Genomic DNA, 19,226 nt, shown 5'->3' on the forward strand with positions numbered 1-19,226 from the left:
CCCATTTTTAACCCTGTGACTCCACACTAGTCAGTGCACATTTTGAGCTTGGCTTTCCTATCTGTGAAATGAATGAAACATCCTCTCCTACCATTTCCTTGTGTGTCACCGATCGATTTGTCCAGTGTCACGACGTTACAAAAATCATCGGACACCTTGAGGTCTTTGTAGTAGATTCCCTCCTTCCAAAAGAAAGAAACCACCGAAGTCTCACTACCACATAGAAACTCTGACCTTGGTTAATTACATACCAACACTGGGGCTAAGTGATGTGCGGCACAGAAATGCCCCCAGATCCTCCTGCAAACTCCCAAAGTACTTTATCGCACCTCCTATTTCTGTGCCATGTAGAAAAGGGGAGGATGAAATGAGAACCCAGGACCCTTACATCTCACTTTCTGCTCCAAACAATCATTATAATGATTTCTGAAGAAAGCAGAAAAAATGAGCAGTGTTGCCGCTCACGCCGTGGTTCTCAACAGTTGGCCATAAGACGCATTTGAAGATCTTTCTTATTTTTTTTTCCTGCCAACACAGGAATAGGAGGCAGATCGGTGGTGAGGGATATCACAGGAATTCGCTTTCTCCGTCTTAAGAAGAGCCATTCCGTTTCTTGCCTGAAGTTTAACTTGATTATGCATTCATTAAGGACGAGTGATGGCAATGATTAAACAAAAACATCTTTAAAATGCAGAGTTCATTTCAGCCCATTTGGTTTTGTTACACACAAATTGGATTTGCCTTGCATCTAGCACAGCAGGTACTCCACTTGAAATCAAAGACAGATGCTTTTATGGGATTAAAAAGAAAACCTAGGGGGAGGGGGAGGGGGTAGATATTGAGATAGTTTGCATTTCGGTAATAATGGCTCCAAAATGAAATAGTGATCGCATTGCCGCTTTATCCGTGTAAGTGTTTGGGCTATAATTAAAAGGAAACAGGAACCCCCCCATCATAACTTGAACCGTTGTCACAGAAGAACATTTAATTTGCAGGGAAAAAAATGATTTTTCCTATAAATGTCTAATAATACCTTAGCATATTTGAAATTTAATCATAAGTGGCTTAGAATTAAACCATTTGAATTATTACTGAAACATTTCAAGTGGTGACATTAAATGCTTTGTTTGAAATTAGCCATTAATTCAAAAGTCTTCTCTGGCGCTGCTGTGAGAGTTTAACTCCTTGTCTGTAAACAGAAGTCCCTGGTTCTCACACTGTGTAATTAATTGGCATACCTCTAGAACATTCACATCACTGGCTATTTACTCTGGCACCTCCGGTTAAATTACTCTGGACACTCTAATTTTATAATTGATATCGTTTGCTGTTTTAAAATTTTTTATGTATTTGTCAGCTTCTTGGACATCTGTTGGGAATGCTGTCTGAGTAAAAAAAATGTCAAGCAGGCAGAGCCCCAGTGTGGCTTACCTTTCCATTAGTTGTGAGAAGCTTTGTACAGTGAATATGGTTAATCTCTTACACTGTCTTGCAGAGTGTCTGACTCTATATCAGGGTTATAGTAACATTTCTCATCTATTTGATGGTTGCATCTGGTAGTGGGTCGATTACACAGATGGCCTGAATCACTGGCCTCCCTTGTATCTATGCTCTTTGCAATGCGAATTTCTAGATCTCCCCATGAAGAGATGGGACCTGTTTCCTCAAGTCTTGAATCTGGACTGACCTTGGGATTTGCTTTGGTCAGTAGAATTTGGTGAAAAAGATGATGTTCTAAGCCAACTCTGGAGTTTTTCTCTTGAACCCCTGGTTCTGCAGGGAAAACAAGCCCAGGTTGGTCTGAAGAAAAATGAAAGATACCTGGCCCAGTCACCCACAATACCCAACAACAACCAGAAGCAGAGATATTCCTAGCCAAGACAAAGCTCACCCCAATTACAAGAAGAACTGCTTGGCTGAGTCCAAGACCAAAAAAAAAAAAAAAAAAAATCATTAATTTAGAGGTGCTTGGTAACACAGCCATGGGTAATGGATACACATCTGGGTCAGATTTTTTTTTATGTAGTATTTAACTTGGACTTTAAATGATGAGTGTGTTTCCAAAGCTTCACACAATGTTTATGTCATAGCATGCATTCTTACGTATTTACTAATTCATAGTTGAGTGGAAATTTCTTTATTTTTTTAAAGATTTTATTTATTTATTTGACAGGGAGAGAGAGCACAAGTAGGCAGAGAGGCAGGCAGAGAGAGGGGGGGAAGCAGGCTCCCCACTGAGCAGAGAGCCCGATGCAGGGCTCGATTCCAGGACCCTAGATCATGACCTGAGCCGAAGGCAGAGGCTTTAACCCACTGAGCCACCCAGGTGCCCCTCTATTTTATTTTTTTTTAAGATTTTATTTATTTGAGAGAGAGAGAGCATGAGCAAGAGGGAGGGGCAGAGGGAGAGGGAGAAGCAGGCTCTCTGCTGAGCCAGGAGACCCATGGAGGACTCGATCCCAGGATCTTGGGATCATGCCCTGAGCTGAAGGCAGACAATTAACCAACTGAGCCACCCAGGTGCCCCAGATTTCTCTATTTTAGATTGTTAGTCAATATGTTCTATAAACTGTCATAGCATGGAACTATGCCCTTTTGTACAATGCTTGGGAAACAACAGAAAGAGGTATTGTGTCCCACTCTTTCTCTCACACATGAATATCACACATGAAAAGTGACCCAGGAACAATAGATCAAGGAGTTGGAGAGAAAAGCAAGTCTCATGTGGAAGTATTTTAACTAGCCTAAAAGGTCATGCAAAATCGTACCAGATGGGCTTACTGTTTCAAAATCTTCATGGAAGAGAATTCCACATTCAAGGCTGGATGTCATTTTCCAATGATATGTAAACATTTAAAACAATGTGCTGAATCTACAGAAACACAGAATTGGAAGAAATTTTTGAGATCATCTTGCCCAGCCTCCTACTTCACACAGAAATCTCTACCTCAGTCCTCCAGAAAGGTAACAATTATAATCAGTAGTTAACATTTAATTTACATTTACCAAATGCTAGATCCTGTTCTAAGTACCATTTGTGCATTAGTTCTTCACAAAAGTATTAGAAGGTAAGAGCCATCCGAAAGTTGGGGAAAGTGAGCTCCAGAAGATGAAGCAACATGTCCAAAGTCATATAGCTAGTACGTCAGAGACAGAATTCAAACTCAAGAATCTACTCTCTTAACTATGAACCGGTACTTCATGTTAACAACTAGAGCCATTCATTGAAGATCGAGCTATTCTGTGGTGAGGTGAGTTCTCTCCCTTCCCTAGAAACACCCCAGCAGAAGCAAAACATCTGAAAACTATATAACATAATGGTTTAAACCCAAACCTCCCACACTGTAATTTCTACCCATTGGCTTTGCTTCCAGCCTCGAGTGCTATGAAGAAAAATTCTGTATTCTTTTCTACATGACAGACTTTCAAATATTTCTCCTTTCTCTTTTCAAGCATTCTTCTTCCAAAATACTTTTCATGTTCTTCACTAACCTGATCAGACTTTGAATGGAATTTCTACGACCTCCCCAGTCATTTTAGTGCAGAAACTATTATCTTTACAGTCTAAGATAGTATCTAGATTTTATGTTGTGGTTGGCTGGTGTGCGGTTGATTGATTAAATGATTTTAACTTGAAAAATTAACTCAAAATATATCAAACATTGAACTATTAAAACTACAAATACTTTTCAAGCCATCCTATAAACATTTTGTACATTTGGGCTCTTTGTCTAAATCTAGGATCTCAGTTAGTACTTGGAAAGGTACATGAGTCAAGTCCATTGCCAGATTCAGAACAATTTTATTGTTACCCTATCATAAACATACAGAACCCAGAAGGTGGTACAAATCCATTCCTCTATTTTTCTGGACAGACCCTTCTAATTCACTCAGAGGCTGTCTCAGAAATGTGTCCAGCATCACTTCCTACTACTGGCCCACTTCCAGGTTTCCACCTTCATTTTGGTGGTCCATCTCTCCCTGAGGTAATAACACTCATTCACTTAATATGGTTATGGCACCAATGCATATAAAGGATGTCTTCCAGATTCTTCAAAATGAAGCATCTAAAAGGAAAATAATATGATCAATTAATCTTCAACAAAGAAGAAAAGTACATCCATTGGGGAAAAGACAGTGTCTTCAACAAATGGTGTTGGGAAAACTGATCAGCAACTTGCAAAAGAATGAAACTCAACACCTTCTTACACCATACACAAAAATAAATTCAAAATGGATTAAAGACCTAAATGTGAGACCTGAAACCATAAATATCCTAGAAGAGAGCACCGGGAGAAATGTCTCTGACATCAGCTGTAGCATCATTTTTTAGATATGTCTCCTGAGGCAAGGGAACGAAAAGCAAAAAAAAAAAAAAAAAAACAAACAAACAAACAAAAAACAACTATTGGGACTACTTCAAAATAAAAAGCATCTTCACAGTGAAGGAAACAATCAATAAAACTAACAGGCGACCTACCAAATGGGAGAAGATATTTGCGAATGACTTATCCAAAAAGGGTTAGTATCCAAAATATATAAAGAACTTATATCACTTAACATCCTTAAATAATCCAATTATGGGTGGCTGGCTCAGATGGTTAAGCGTCTGACTCTTGGTTTTAGCTCAAGTCATGATCTCAGGGTCATGAGATCAAGCCCCAAAACAGGCTCCCTGCTCAGCAGGAATTCTGGTCGAGACTCTCGTCCTCTGTCCCTCCCTGCTATTCATGCATGCATGCTCTCTCTCTCTTGAATAAATTTAAATCTTTTTAAAAAATTCAGAGAAAGCATGAACAAATATTTCCCCAAAGCAGACATCCAATGGACACTGAATTTCATCCAATGGACTCTGAATTTCATTCAGAGTGTCCTGATGACAACTGTTTAAGAGCAGGTGAAATACACTTTCATTTATTCATTTTTATATGCAAGACACTTGTTATATAATATATTTATATTATACTACATGTTTATAATTTTTTTTCTCACAGCAATATGAGGCAGGCTTTTTTTGAAGTCAACTATTCTGAGATATAATTTTAAACAATAATATGCATTCATTTGAAGTGTAGAGTTTGATATGTTTCAATAAATGAATACATTATGTAACCACCATCTAAATCAAAATATAGAACATCTCAAAATATTTCCTTGGACCCCTTTTAAGTCGATTCTTCCCCCCTTCCCCATCCAAAGCAATCGCTGATCTGATTTCTGTCGCATGGATTACCTTTTGCCTGTTCTAGAATTTCACTTAAATGGAAACATATAGTACAAACTCTTTTGGGTCTGTTTTCTTTTTCTCGGTATTATCTTTTAAGATCCATCGGTGTGGCTGTATGAGTAGTTTATTCCTTTTGGTTGTTGAGTACTAGCCCATTGTATGGCTGGAGCACAATTATTTTTCCATTCACCTGTGGAGAGATATTTGAGTAGTTTCCAGTTTGGGTCTGTTACCGAAAAAGCTAATATGAGCATTTATGATGAGCATTTTGTGGACATCTGTTTTTATTTTTCTTGGACATATACCTAGGAGTGAGCTTTTAGAGTATATGGTCAGTGTACATTTAACCTTGTAAAAAAACATTAAACTGTTTTCCAAGGTGGATGTATCATTTTACAATCCCACAGCAAAAAAATGAGGTTAGGGTTTTTTGTTTTGTTTTTGTTTCCTGGATTTATTTTTTCTATTGCTGCACATCCTCACGAAAACTAGGAATTACCAGTCTTTTTATCAGTCTTTATCACCCATTTTTACCACTGGTGTGGGTGTGAAATCATATTCATTTCAGTTTTAATTTGAATTTCCCTAATACATAACAATGTTCAGCATCTCTCCATGTGTTTATTGGCCATTCTACATCTTCCTTTTAAAAACATTTTTGTTCAGGGGCCTCTGGGTGGCTCAGTTGTTAAGCATCTGCCTTCAGCTCAGGTCATGATCCCAGGGTCCTGGGATCGAGTCCCACTCAGCAAAAGGCCTGCTTCTCCCTCTCCCACTCCCCCTGCTTGTATTCCCTCTCTCGCGGTCTCTGTCAAATAAATAAATAAGATCTTTTTTTAAAAAAAGCTTTTGTTCAATCTTTCGCTCATTTTGGCGGGTTGTTTTTCTCTTAGTGAGTTGTGAAAGTAATTGATCAATTCTGGATTCAAGTTCTTTGTTAAATATTACAAATATTTCCCCTCTTTTCATTGCTTTCCTCTTCATTCACTCATTAATGTCTTTTGAAAAGCAGAAAATTTTAATTTTGATGTGGTCCAATTCATTAAATATTTTCTTATGTTTTTAGTGTCCTAAGAAATCTTTGTCTACCCAATGTTTAAAAGATTTTTTTCTATGTTTTCTTCTAGGTGTTTTACAGTTTTACCACTTGTCTTTAGATCTATGCTCCATCTTCAGTTTATTTTAGTATACATTGTGAAATAAGGGCAGAGATTCATGTTTTCCCCCATACAGACAACCACCCTTTCCAGCACCATTTGTTAAAAAGACTGCCTTTCTCCCCCATTGAATTATCTTGGCACCTTTGTCAAAAATCAATTGATAATATATGTCTGGACTCTATGCTGCTCCACTGATCTATATGGTCTTATGCCAAGATCACACCGTATTAGTTACTACAGTTTTATAGTAAGCCTTAAAATCAGGTAGCATAAATTCTCCATCTTCCTTTCTCTTTTTCAAAATTGTTTTTGCCCATTTCAGATCCTTTGCATCTCCTTACAAATTCTAGAATCAATTTGCCATTTTCTATAAAAATCATACTCAAAATAAGATTTTTTATTAACACTAGAGTGACTATATTAATTTGAAAAGAATTACTATTAACTGCATAAAGCCTTCCACTCTATGGATATGATATGTCTTTCCTCTTATGCAGGTTTTAATTTCTTTTATTAGTGTACTTTAGTTTTTACCAGACAGGTCTAGCACATATTTCAGCAAAATTTGTCTAAGTATTTCAGGAATTATTAGCTACATTTTTCAAATGAGAGAATAAGATGATCAGAGAGAGAGAGGTTATATAGTTCAATCAAAGCCACAGATCTAGTTGGGTGCCTGAGTGGCTCCATTGGGTGTCTGCTTTCAGCTCAGGTCATTGCCACACTAGACATTCTGGTAACTCATTAGAGAGACAAAAAGTGGGTCAGATGGGTTGCAAAGCTCCCAAGATGTTTCTGCTATAGCCTGCTGGTCAAGAACTACTAAGCCTTCAATCTTGGCATAGCCAGTTTCAGTTGGCCCCTTTTGAAGCCCATCCCACTTGGTTTCTAAAAAGATTAGGCCAGGAGAGAAAGAGTCTGGTATGACTGGAGAGCCAGTCTACCAGAAGCAGATTCATATACAACAAAAATAGGCATTGCACCTATATTTTGGTCTCACCTAAGCTTCCATTCTATGAACAAGTTTATAGTCATTAACAATGAGACACACAATTTAATTTTAAATACAAGTTATGTTTTAAAATCTAACAATTATTTCATTTGTTTCACTTTACTCATTCCACTTTAACCTTCCGCTTTCCATTTCTGTCTATCCTTCTTTAATAAGCTAAATATTTAGTTTTGAAATACGAAGTTTGAAGAATATGAAGAATGGAGAAACTAACAAGAAAAAGAAATGGGATAGTGTATGGCAGATTAGATGAACCACAGGCTACGTAGAGAGAAAAGAGAATCATGGTCATGGGCAACAAGTCAGCAAGGAGCCATACTCAGGAACTTCCCTACCTGCAGAGTTTTGCCATGATTCGCTGGTCGTAGGATCCAGCAGAGAGATCTAGCAGCATGAAAAAGATATGGGTTTAGTAGTGAAATCTGCATGTGTCTATTAGAGAGGGAAGAAATGGCAGCAATTCATGAATTAGCTATTTGAATGGAAAGCAAATTCTAATAGATTTTAGTAGATCTTTTTACTGAAATACTAATAATGACTAAATGTACTTATCTCATCTAGCAGATATGAATACTGTCCTTGAAGCTATAGCAATGAAAAGGGAGAATAAGTTTACTGCTCTCATGGAGTTTTTCACTTCCTAAAGAAGAAAACACATATATGTGTAAAAAAAATTTTTTTTTCAAGGCATCCTGTAGTAAATGCTATTGACTATCCAGAAATAATTTCTGCTCCCCCAGTTCACTCTGCATAGAACCCTGATATCCTGGGACCATGACATAAAGGGTTAATCATCTTATATGAAGTGCCATCTGATGTGGAGTCCCAGGAGCTGAGTCAATTTCCTTGAAATATGGCCTTAGACTAGTGACTTGATTCATCTGAATGTATGCTTTTGTCTGTAAAATGGAATGAGAATAAGTGCTTTACAACTTTCTAATGAGTATTAACAGAGATAATGGGGGAATACTCTGCAAACTATTAACATACAGTTATTGGTGCTAGTGGTGGCAGTCCTTATAGTCATAGTATCATAATCATCATCCCTGTCATCAAGCCCACTGTCTATGAGCCCAACCTCATTTCAATTACTTCTGTCTTCACATATTTTTAGCAACATCCATGATACCCCTTTATCTATACACTCACCCAGCTCCTTAGCTTCCATCCGATGAAACTCCAAGTGTCGTCAGAATACCAGAACCAAAATTCAGATGCCTGAAATGTGACTGCTAGGACCATTCATTGATCTTGGAAGAGGTGTGCTTGTTGCTGGTCAGATTTAGAACCCCATACCTTCAATTACAATTACTTGGGATCTGCCCTACCTCCAAGTCACAGTACTTCCAGTCCCCTTTGGTTTACCTATCTATACAGAGACTTCTGTCTCAACCTATGATTCTAATCACTGGTGTAATTTGCCTCAGGGTACCTGGCATTTTGCCATGACTAGCACTCTTGATTTACCCATTCTGGAAAGTCTATATTGCTATATTGATGGAACTACTTATTGCTAAATGTTGCTCTATAATGTAGAATATTGGGATCATTTTGTAATAATGACTAACATCTAAATAGCATTTCAGATTAGAAACCATTTTCACATCCATCCCCATAGCAAGCTTATAAGAGATATATTATTTATGCCCACAGCAAGAAAAATTGAGACTGGAAAGGTTAAGTGAATTTCCCAGTATCCTACTATATATCTAAGCTAAAACTTAAAACCAGGGCTTCTGACTCCAGCCCCTATGAATTTATCATGCCCAAACTTCTCTTCAGTAAAAGAACTGTTTATTTGCCAACTTGACCAATATACACATTCATTTATTCATCAGCAAACATTTGGTATACTATACACTATATGCATGTGTGTGTGTGTGTGTGTGTGTGTGTGTGTGTGTGTATATATATATGCTATAATACCTTTTCCTTCAAAAGTGTTTCCAGTCAAAGGAGGGCCACATGCACCCCGATGTTCATAGCAACAAGATCCACAATAGTCAAAATGTGGAAAGAGCCAAAAGGCTCTGCAACGGAAGAATGGATAATATATACAATGGGGTATTATGCCTCCATCAGAAAGGATGAATACCCAACTTTTGTATCAACATGGATGGGACTGGAGGAGATTATGCTGAGTGAAATAAGTCAAGCAGAGACAGTCAATTATCATATGGTTTCACTTACTTGTGGAGCATAAGGAATAACATGGCGGACATTAGGAGCAGGAAGGGGAAAATGAAGAGGGGTGGAAACAGAGTGAAAGATGAACCTTGAGAGACTGTGGACTCCAAGAAACAAACTGAGGGTTTTAGAGGGAGGGGGATGGGGAGGATGGGTGAGCCCGGTGGGTATTAAGGAGGGCATGTATTGCATGGAGCACTGGGTGTTAATGTGCAAACAATGAATCATGGAACACTACATCAAAAACTAATGATGTACTGTATGGTGACTAATGTAATAAAAATAAATAAATAAAATAAAAAAGGTGTTCACAGTCTAGCAAGAATACAATTCTATGAACACAGAGGCAGTTCCTTATTCATCTTGGAATTATCAACTCCTGACAGAGTATCTGGCACAGAGCATATTTATTGAGTGAATGAATGGTATATGAATGAATATATTAAAAATTAAATTATCTTTTAAAGCAAATGCTAATACAATGAGAAATTACTCTGTAAAGCACAAAGTGTTACATAAATTTTAAGCATTATAACTGTAGTCAATTTTAGGTGGAATTTTAATTTCAATTAGAATGCCACAGTGAGTTCTTAGATAATCTTAATAATGTCTTTTTTTATCCTATTTAACATTATTTCCTTCATACTCAACATACCATCAGTAGGAAGACTGTTTTAAGTCCCTACTTCAAGAGTTCTTTCATTCTCTGACCTGATTGCAATCACTTCAGCAAATTCACCCACACCCTGATTCTGTCATTGCCAAAATTCCCATATGGAAGGGGAGGAGCCCTCTCAGAGGACTTGGCACAAATCCTTATAATAGCACTTATCACATTTTATTGTAATTATCTGTTGACATGTCTTTTTCACCCTCAAATCAATGCCACTTGATTATTCACCTACTGAAAGTTTTCAAGATCTCAAAACACGACTCAGAATTTTTTAAGAGAAATTTTCTCCTTAAGAAATTAACCCCGAAGAGAGTTCCTTTATATTTAGAAAATATTTAAGAGTGTGATTCTTAAATCACCGTGTGATTCAGTGTCCTTAATATGCACCTTTCACTAACACCTTAAATGAATATGCAATATCCTAAAATGAATATTTAATTTTTGAAATACACACAAGCTAATTTGAGAGGGTAGTTTTGAACTAGAAGGTTCTCTGTTTCCAAATGATGGTCATGTTGGCCAGGTTGATCGGTTTCGTTATTAAAGGTCAGTCTACTCAGTTATTACTAAGTTGCTGGTTAAAATCAGTATCGTGTGGCTAAGAATTCCACAAGGCGCTTCTCAAACAGAAGTCATGAACCTTGTGCAGATTTTTGCGGTAAGATCAATTTAAAGCAGCTTCCTTTAGCTTAAGAAAAATGTTGAAAGATGGGTAAAATCACTGTTTTAATAACAGATGGTCATTACTTCAAATCCATTTTCTTATGCATTACATTTGCTTCTCATTTTATGTAATATTTGTGTACACATGCTCAGAGACTCCAAATTTTGCTAGGATCGGATTGCTATCGATTCCTCAGAAGAAGAGAAGTGGTAATGTTTTGGAAGCTCGGTATCTGATATAGTTGGAAGAGCTCCTAGAGTGATCTGTTACCGAGAACCTTGGAAGGCCAAGATTTTTCTGCTTTACATAAATATGCCACAAGCAGAAGTTTAGAGTTTATGCTGTGTATTAGCACCACCAGACATTTGGATTTGCGTCAGGCCAATGAGAGGGACAAGACCAGAAACAATATTTGACTCCCAGAACCGAGCTAAGTCAGAGTGGATCGTTAATTTTAAGGAAAACTTGGAACAACATTTTACATAAGTTTCATTGTGCACTACCTATGTACTCTTTCTTTATAGAAATTCTAAAACCTATCGCTTCAATACATTACTTTCCAAAATTATTTTCAGAAAAGGAATAGTCATTCCGGGCTACGATGTGGAGAAAGTTCATCTTAATGGTAAAGACCATCACAGATGTAAAACGTTCACGTGCAAGTTAAGGACAAAATTTAGAGTTGGAATATTCTGTCAAAAGAATTCCAGCCACATTGGCAATAGCTCAGTGACAGTGGTGACTCCCGATAGCCTCCTGTCAAAGGCAGGGTTGCTGGGAAATGACTGACACATTTCATCAAAGCTTCCGCTCAGCTGCCTTAGCCAAATGTCGCTGGTAAATGACTTAATCTTTGCTAAACTTTTATGCCGCAAAAGCTGAGCAGTTGAAATGCACCCACATATAGACCTGAAACTCTAATGAGATCATTTGACATTCTGATTGATACGAAATCTACACTGTGTTTTGACTTGCCTGCCACCATTGATATGGTGTATTTCCAGTTTGAAAGGTTCCAAAGTGATAGTTATTTTACAATACATCCCGACTGTAAGGGAGAATGGAGAAATGTGGAAATGAATTAGTTAATTGCCAGTTATTTGTTACAAGGTAAATTTTTAATCACATTTCATATGTACTTTTTTTTTTCGAAGGGAAAGTAATTGGTTAGGAGGACAGAGGGACATAAATATTTTATGTAATCTCCTCCAAATAAAGAGTCGTGTGGGTTCTTTCATGAAAGTGTGTTTATATGCCTTAGGTTGAGGGAATTTATTCATGAATGTTGAAATGCAAGATAATGCCAGTTGCCACATCTGCCGAACTCAATTGTGGATCAGCTCCCCCCACTCTAAGACATCCATGACTTTCTTACGAGGACTTCAGATCAGTTTGTATTTTAGGATAAACCCAGAGGTGTTAGTGTGGCGGTGACTTTTTCCGCTTCGTGCCAATCTTTTCTACAGACCTATGTGGTAGTCTTCATGAGCCGGGGTGGGAATCTAAATGAATTCTGGTTCTGTGCTGCTAAGTCAGAGAAATCCTATTATAACATTTACATGTGAGGTGGGCAGAGAGGTCCGGCATCTGCATTCATGTACACTCCTCCGTTTCCACCACGGCTTGAAAAAGATAAATGGCTATTACCAGGAGAATTAAGAGGGAAAATGTTTGGCTTATGTCATCCAAAGCTTCTTTACCAGGGGAAATCGGCCTAAGCTTGTTAGGCACCCAACATACGAAGGCTCCGTGATCAAAGGCAACAACTTCCAAATTGCATTCTGCCAATCACTGTTTTCCCTTTGTTTTCCCTTCCACCTCTGAAGACATCAGTCCATCTGTTTCTGATTCTGTACAGTTAACTCTGTGAGTTGGTGTGCTCTCCCCCTCCCCACTTCCTCCCCCCTCCTCCTTCTCTCAGTCTTGAGGACCGATTTTCCTTTAACTAGGAAATTTTATCTTGCCAGCAATCAGAGCTCAAATACAGACATACACAAGTTTCAGTCGAAACTCTCAATACGTAAAATTTGAATTGCTTCTAAATTTGGCAAAATGCCTTGCTTTCTCCAAATTCATAAGACAGATGAGACACAAAAGTGAGAGCTGTGATGCGGTCCTGCTATTTCAAATGCCATATTGATATAGTCATTATTTGTGCCAATAAGGCTCACTGTCATCTAATTTTAACCTGTTTCTGTGTTAATTATGCAGAATTTTTGTCTCTCCTCTCTTTTGATATATTATGTTCTTCATCGAGTAGCATCTAAGTTTGTGAACAACTGAATCTTTCCAACAACTCACTGAGTGCCTGTCAGGTGCAAAACACTTACTTGTTATCTTAGGCGGGGGTTAGGAAGTTTTAAAAAAAAATGAACCAGACATGCCTGGCATGTATTATGGGCTCAATAAAACATGTGAAGAACAGAAAGAGGAAAAGGACAGCAAGAGAGAGGGAGGGAGGAAAGAGAAAACAGCCTAATAATTCATTCCATATAGGAAAGTGTATCCTCCATCCCATCATTTCACTATAATTTCTTCATAGCCGATCTTGTTACCTGATATTGTCTTGGTTACTTGTGTGGTTATCTTTCTCCTTAGCCAAAAAGTAAGGACGATGAAAACAAACTTGTTGGTCTGGCTCACGGTTTCGAGAAAGTGTTTCATCTCCTAATGATGACATGCCAAAGAAATGTGAAATTGAAGAAAAAAATGAATAAATCCCCTGCCTTTAGAATGGCAAGAACACTTTTCCATTTTGCCCATTTATCCCCAGTGAACAGCCTTCCTTCCGGAATCTGTCATCCCACCACAGTGAGGAAACTGACTCTGAGTGATCTTGGTCTAGTAATCAACCACAGTGTGTAAACAAATTAGCAGCTGAATTTGTCCCCATTGAATGAGGGATTTTTTTTCTTTTTTTAATGAAGTCCAGCTTGGAAACTGATATCTTGGGATTGGATTCCCCTAGCATGTTAGAGATGGGATCCCTATCCCTCCTTTTTTAGCTCTGTTTTTCCACCGACCCTTTCCTCCCATTTCATATTTATTTGGGTCTTTCTTTTCTTTAATTCTTCTCCATTTGGATTCCAAAATCTCCCCCACCTCTTCCTGGCTCAGGAATTCTTACAGCTACTTTCTTGGGGTCTTATCTCTCTTCCCTCCCACTCTGTTGTATGCCCCCCCCTTTTTTTCCCATACACAGTTGATTTACCACAAATAGTAATCTATGCCCTCCTGGGGAAAGTGTGGTTGCCTCAGAGAACACACTGCTAGCATAATGGAAAGTTCATAGTTGATTATTTGTGCTTAATTTTAGCTCAGATACTCATGAAAATTTCTTTACTCCTCTTTGCAATTAGGTGTAGTGATTAGAAAACCCTATATATCACTCTCCAGTTATCCTTTAAAAGCCCTCCTCTGCTTGACGGTGGTGTAATTGGCTCTTAATTTTATATGGCATAGGTAGATTAAAAAGAGGCAGCTTACCCTTGAGAGATCTGGATGAATCGGTTAAAAAAAAAAAAGTGGATAAAGGAATTAAGACCACACTGCCTGTCGCCCCAAATAGGTCTGGGGTCTCCTAATGATGACTAAATAAATAGCTCCAAACCAAACTTGAGCAAGTGCCTTTGGCAGTGTTCCTGACTGCAAGCTCATTAATTACAACCTCATTTACAGTCCTATAGGTGAAGAATGACGCTTATTATTATTATTATTTATTTATTTGCCTAAATAAGATCCTATATCTTGCTGAAAACTGTCATTTTGTAAAAACATTGCCGTAGGGCGGGCCCCTCCTGAGAAATGGAAGGCTGTGCACTTCACACATCCTTGTGAAATGCAAGTGCCTGTGAACTCTGACAGGCTGTAATTACTGGCAGGCAGAGTTGGCTGTCAGTTACCAGTAGGATTTTCGTGGTCTAAATGCTTCATGCCTCAGATGTCTTCCTGTGTGGCCTTCAGCAGATACCTGAAGTGCCCCTATTAGGCATTTAGATGTTTAGGTCCATGATTCCCAAAACTGTGGGAGTGGGGAGGCACGGAGGCAAGGAGGGAGAAAGGCAAGACGAGAATCTTCACGTAGTTTGGAAAACACACCTAATAGGTCATTGTTCGCTTGCACAGATGCTAGAACTCAATCTCTTGGCTTTATCTTTCTGAGCTTAGAAAATAGAGAAGACCATCGCTGAAAGACACCGGAATTTCACATTGTTGAAGGTAACAGTTGAGGTGGCAAGTTTCCTTCCCTGTGGGCCTAAGAGTAAACGGGAATGCCTTGGGGGAATGAGTTTACGGGCTCGCTTTCTGCAACAGGATCAGCTAGGAGAGCTTTAAAGGATTTGGGAAAGAGGCATCATCGCAAGATCACATTTGTCGCACCTAGAACCTTCTCGCGGCTCTTCTGCGGTCCCACTCAGTCCTCTGGTGCATTCCAGGGCTTCGGCAAACTGTAGGGCAGGTCACGCCCCGCACACCTCCGCACAGTCATTCCCCTGCACCACCTACAGTGTGCGGTGGCTTTCATCCCGCCTCTTTTTACGGTCCTCACTTCCCTCCTTTTCCAGAGGAGATTCCATGATTCATTCTCGTAATCACTCTCTGATGTACACCCCCCACCTTCTCGCCCCCTCTCCGTCTGCCGTGGGTTCACTTGGTTGTGCCAATTACTGTTGTTGCCTTCCGGCTCCAAACCCACCCTTCTCTGCTTTGCTTTGTGATACCGGAGCTTCATTCTGCAGACCTCATGTCCTCTTTGCCGGCTACTCGAGGATGGGCGCTGCCAGTTGAGGGTGCTGGAGGGAGACTGCAAGGCCAGGGAGAAAGAAGGTGCCTTTTCTTCTGGTGTTTTGCCTACCCTCAGACACAAGTGGATTGGCATGTTGGCGTCAAGGCAGCCTTCCTCGGTTCACCAGCAGGTGTCGCTGTTCAGCACACAACTGCCACGGCCTGGGGCCTCCGCAGAGACCAGACTCTCCCTCCTGTATGGCCCTCCTCCAAGTTTCCAGATCCCTTCCCCTCTTCCTGTTTCCTTCCTCCAGAAAACCGGAAGCCACTCTCTGCAGTCGCTACCTCTGTGTACCTTAGAGAGTTGTCCTTTACCCCTTTTCAATAGTTAGCCATCGTTCACCTCGGTATTTATATTGAATTTTCTCCATTCTAGTTCCACGTATGGTTTCTCTTCTGACTCGACGTTCACCCCAGTGCTGGTTAAACTAACTCTTGTCTACTTTGACCTAGAACCTCAAAGCTGAAGTAAAACATTGAATTCTTTTTATTACCTCACTCTAAATCCATAGTCACCAATATTAAGCAACAATTCCACCTTGGCAAGCTGCATGTACACCCCCTCGTCTTCTCGGGGACTATTTCACATCTTCCTATCTCTCCTCAACCCCCAATGCCTTTCTCCTGGTCCTCACTCTCAGCTGATGAGCCTGCTTCTCTGCTAAGAAGAGAAGCCTTCTCTGCTAAGATGAGAAGCCATCAGAAGAGAATGGCCACACACTTTTACTGTCTGTCAGCTTACTTGCATCTAAATCCATTTAGATTCAGATGCAATCCTGCGTCTTTCCCTATTACAGTGGATGAATTTTTTTTTTCATTTTTTCAGAGAGAGAGAGAGCTCCTGCAAGCAGCAGGGGGAGGGGCCAAGGGAAGAGAGAGACAGAGAATCTTAAGCAGGCTCCATCCCCAACATGCAGCCCAACACAGAGCTTGATCATGGCCCTAGTCAAAATCGAGAACCTAAAGCTTAGCTAACTGAGCCACCCCAAACAGTCACCCCAAACTGCATTCCTACTTAAAACCAAGATCTAGGGGGCGCCTGGGTGGCTCAGTGGGTTAAGCCACTGCCTTCAGCTCAGGTCATGATCTCAGGGTCCTGGGATCGAGTCCCGCATCGGGCTCTCTGCTCAGCAGGGAGCCTGCTTCCCTCTCTCTCTCTGCCTGCCTCTCTGTCTACTTGTGATCTCTCTCTGTCAAATAGATAAATAAAAAATCTTAAAAAAAAAAAAAAAACAAGATCTAGGTCTCATCTTCTAGGGCTACTCCAACAATTCCCTCTCTTATCGTCCTGATAGTTTTCTTCCTCTATTGAATTGTTCCTACCAACATAAAACCTGTTTGAGTATCTCTCATATTACAACACCCCTCTCATGTTCCCACAGTCTTCCTCCAGTTACTACTCCAGTTCACTACCTTTTATATTCCAACTCCCTAAACTTCTCTGTGTTTGGTCTTTGCTTCCACTTCTCTCATTCTCTCTTCAGCTCACTCCAGTGCAATGAAACAACTTTGTCAAGGTCACCAGCACTCTCCACATTGCCAGTCAGTGTCAGTTTCCACTTCACTGATCTATCAGCAACATCTGACGTAGTCTGCCACTCTTCCCTTTGCTTTAGCAGCCGGCATCACCCTTGTATCCGCTTGCTAGAGCTGCCATAATAAAACACCACACTGGGTGACTTAAACCAAAGAAATTTCTTTTCTCACTGTCCTGGAGGTTAGAATTTCAAGTTCAAGGTGGCATCAGAGTTGATTTTTGGTGAGGCCCCTCCCCCTGGCTTGTGGAAGCGTGCCTTCTTGCTGTGTCCTCATACAGTCTTTCCACTATGCCCATGCGGAGACAAAGAGGTTTCATGTGTCTCTTCCTCTTCTGATAAGAACACTCATCCTCAGCACCCACTGTTATGACCTCATTTAACTTTAACTACCTCCCTAAAAACCCTATCTCCAAATATAGTCACACTGGGGGTTAGGACTTCAGTGTATGAATTTGGAGTCCATAACAACTTTAAAACTATGGTCTATTTTCCACAGACTTTTCAGAGTATTCCTTTTAAGAAATTAGTCAGATTAGTGCATTCCCTTGGCTGGAAGTTCTCCAGTGGATTCTCATCTCACTCCAAAAAAGCCAAAACTTTACAATGCTCTCCCCTGATCTGATCCCACCCTACCCCCTTATTTCCTCTGATCTCATTTTCTACCATTATACCCCTTGCTCCCCCCACTCTAGCTGCAAGGGACTCCTTGTTATTCTTTGCACATACTCTCAGCTCTGTACTTTGCAGTAGTTCATAAATTTAATCTCATTTTACCCCAATATCCACATCACTGGCTCCTTCACTTCCTTAAACTCTTTGGTCAAATACTATTTTATTAAAGAAACTTTCCATGACTACCCTACAGAAAAAAGCAATTCCCCACTCCCAACTTTTATCTACCCTTTACTTGTCTTATTTACATATATATATATATGCATGTGTGTGTATATAGATATATAGATATAGTTTCTCTCTTCCCACTGAAATATAGTCTTTATAAGAGAAGGACCTTTAAAAACAACAAAAAACAAAACAAATAAACAAAAAAGAGAGAGAGAGAGACCTTTGTTTTGTTCACTCTAGTATCCCCAGCACCCCAAACAGACCTGGGACATAGCAGGCATGAAATTTAGGCACATGAAAGGTGACTTAAATAAATAAATGAATAAATATTCAAGTAAGAAACCTATAAAAGATGGTTTGGAAGTTGCATGAAAATCAATAGGGGGAGGGGAGTTTATTGCTTGAGTAATTGGGTTAATGATAGTATAGTAAACCAAGATAGAGAACACAGTAATAATGAATAAAATGAGTACAATATTAAAATAAAGGGTTTGAGATGCCAGTAAAAATTAAATTAGAGCTTGAATCTAGAAAATGAACCTCATCTGGAGAAAGATGTGAGTAGCATCTATCCACATATGACTTTATTCTAAGTCTTAAAGAAAGAAGTCTTAGAAGTAAATGATCTCCTGTCACACAAAGAAGACCAAGAAAGGGCTTAAGAAACCAATTGTTTATTGACATTGGTGCCAGATGTGTCTAAAACTGGCTCTATGGTGGGATCATGCTTAACTAAGCTCCAACTCTGACTCTGAAACCAGGATAACTCTCTCCAATGGACAACAAACCAATAAGGTAATGCCAAGCCTTCAACATTCATGATAACTACAAAACAAAAAGGAAAAAGGAAAAGTGGCTATAGGAAATGATAGTGTTTCATACGTGCATTTCTTCTGAGGTCCACAGCCCATTTCCCAGAGGAGCGATTTCTGTTTTCCAAGGCGCTAGCAAGGAAAGGTCTTCCAATTACTGCCATGAGATATGGGCACCAGTGAATAACTTAGTTGGCTAATTCCTATTCTAGTTAAATCTGTGTCTTTTGCCTTCCAAGGGAGCTGGGCTTCATGATCTTTTCAACAGGCCTACATAACTGTGTATTACATTTTGTAGACTTTTGGCCATGCATCACCTACTCTC

The sequence above is a fragment of the Lutra lutra genome, chromosome 8 (assembly GCF_902655055.1).
Source record: "Lutra lutra chromosome 8, mLutLut1.2, whole genome shotgun sequence".
Taxonomy (NCBI): domain Eukaryota; kingdom Metazoa; phylum Chordata; class Mammalia; order Carnivora; family Mustelidae; genus Lutra; species Lutra lutra.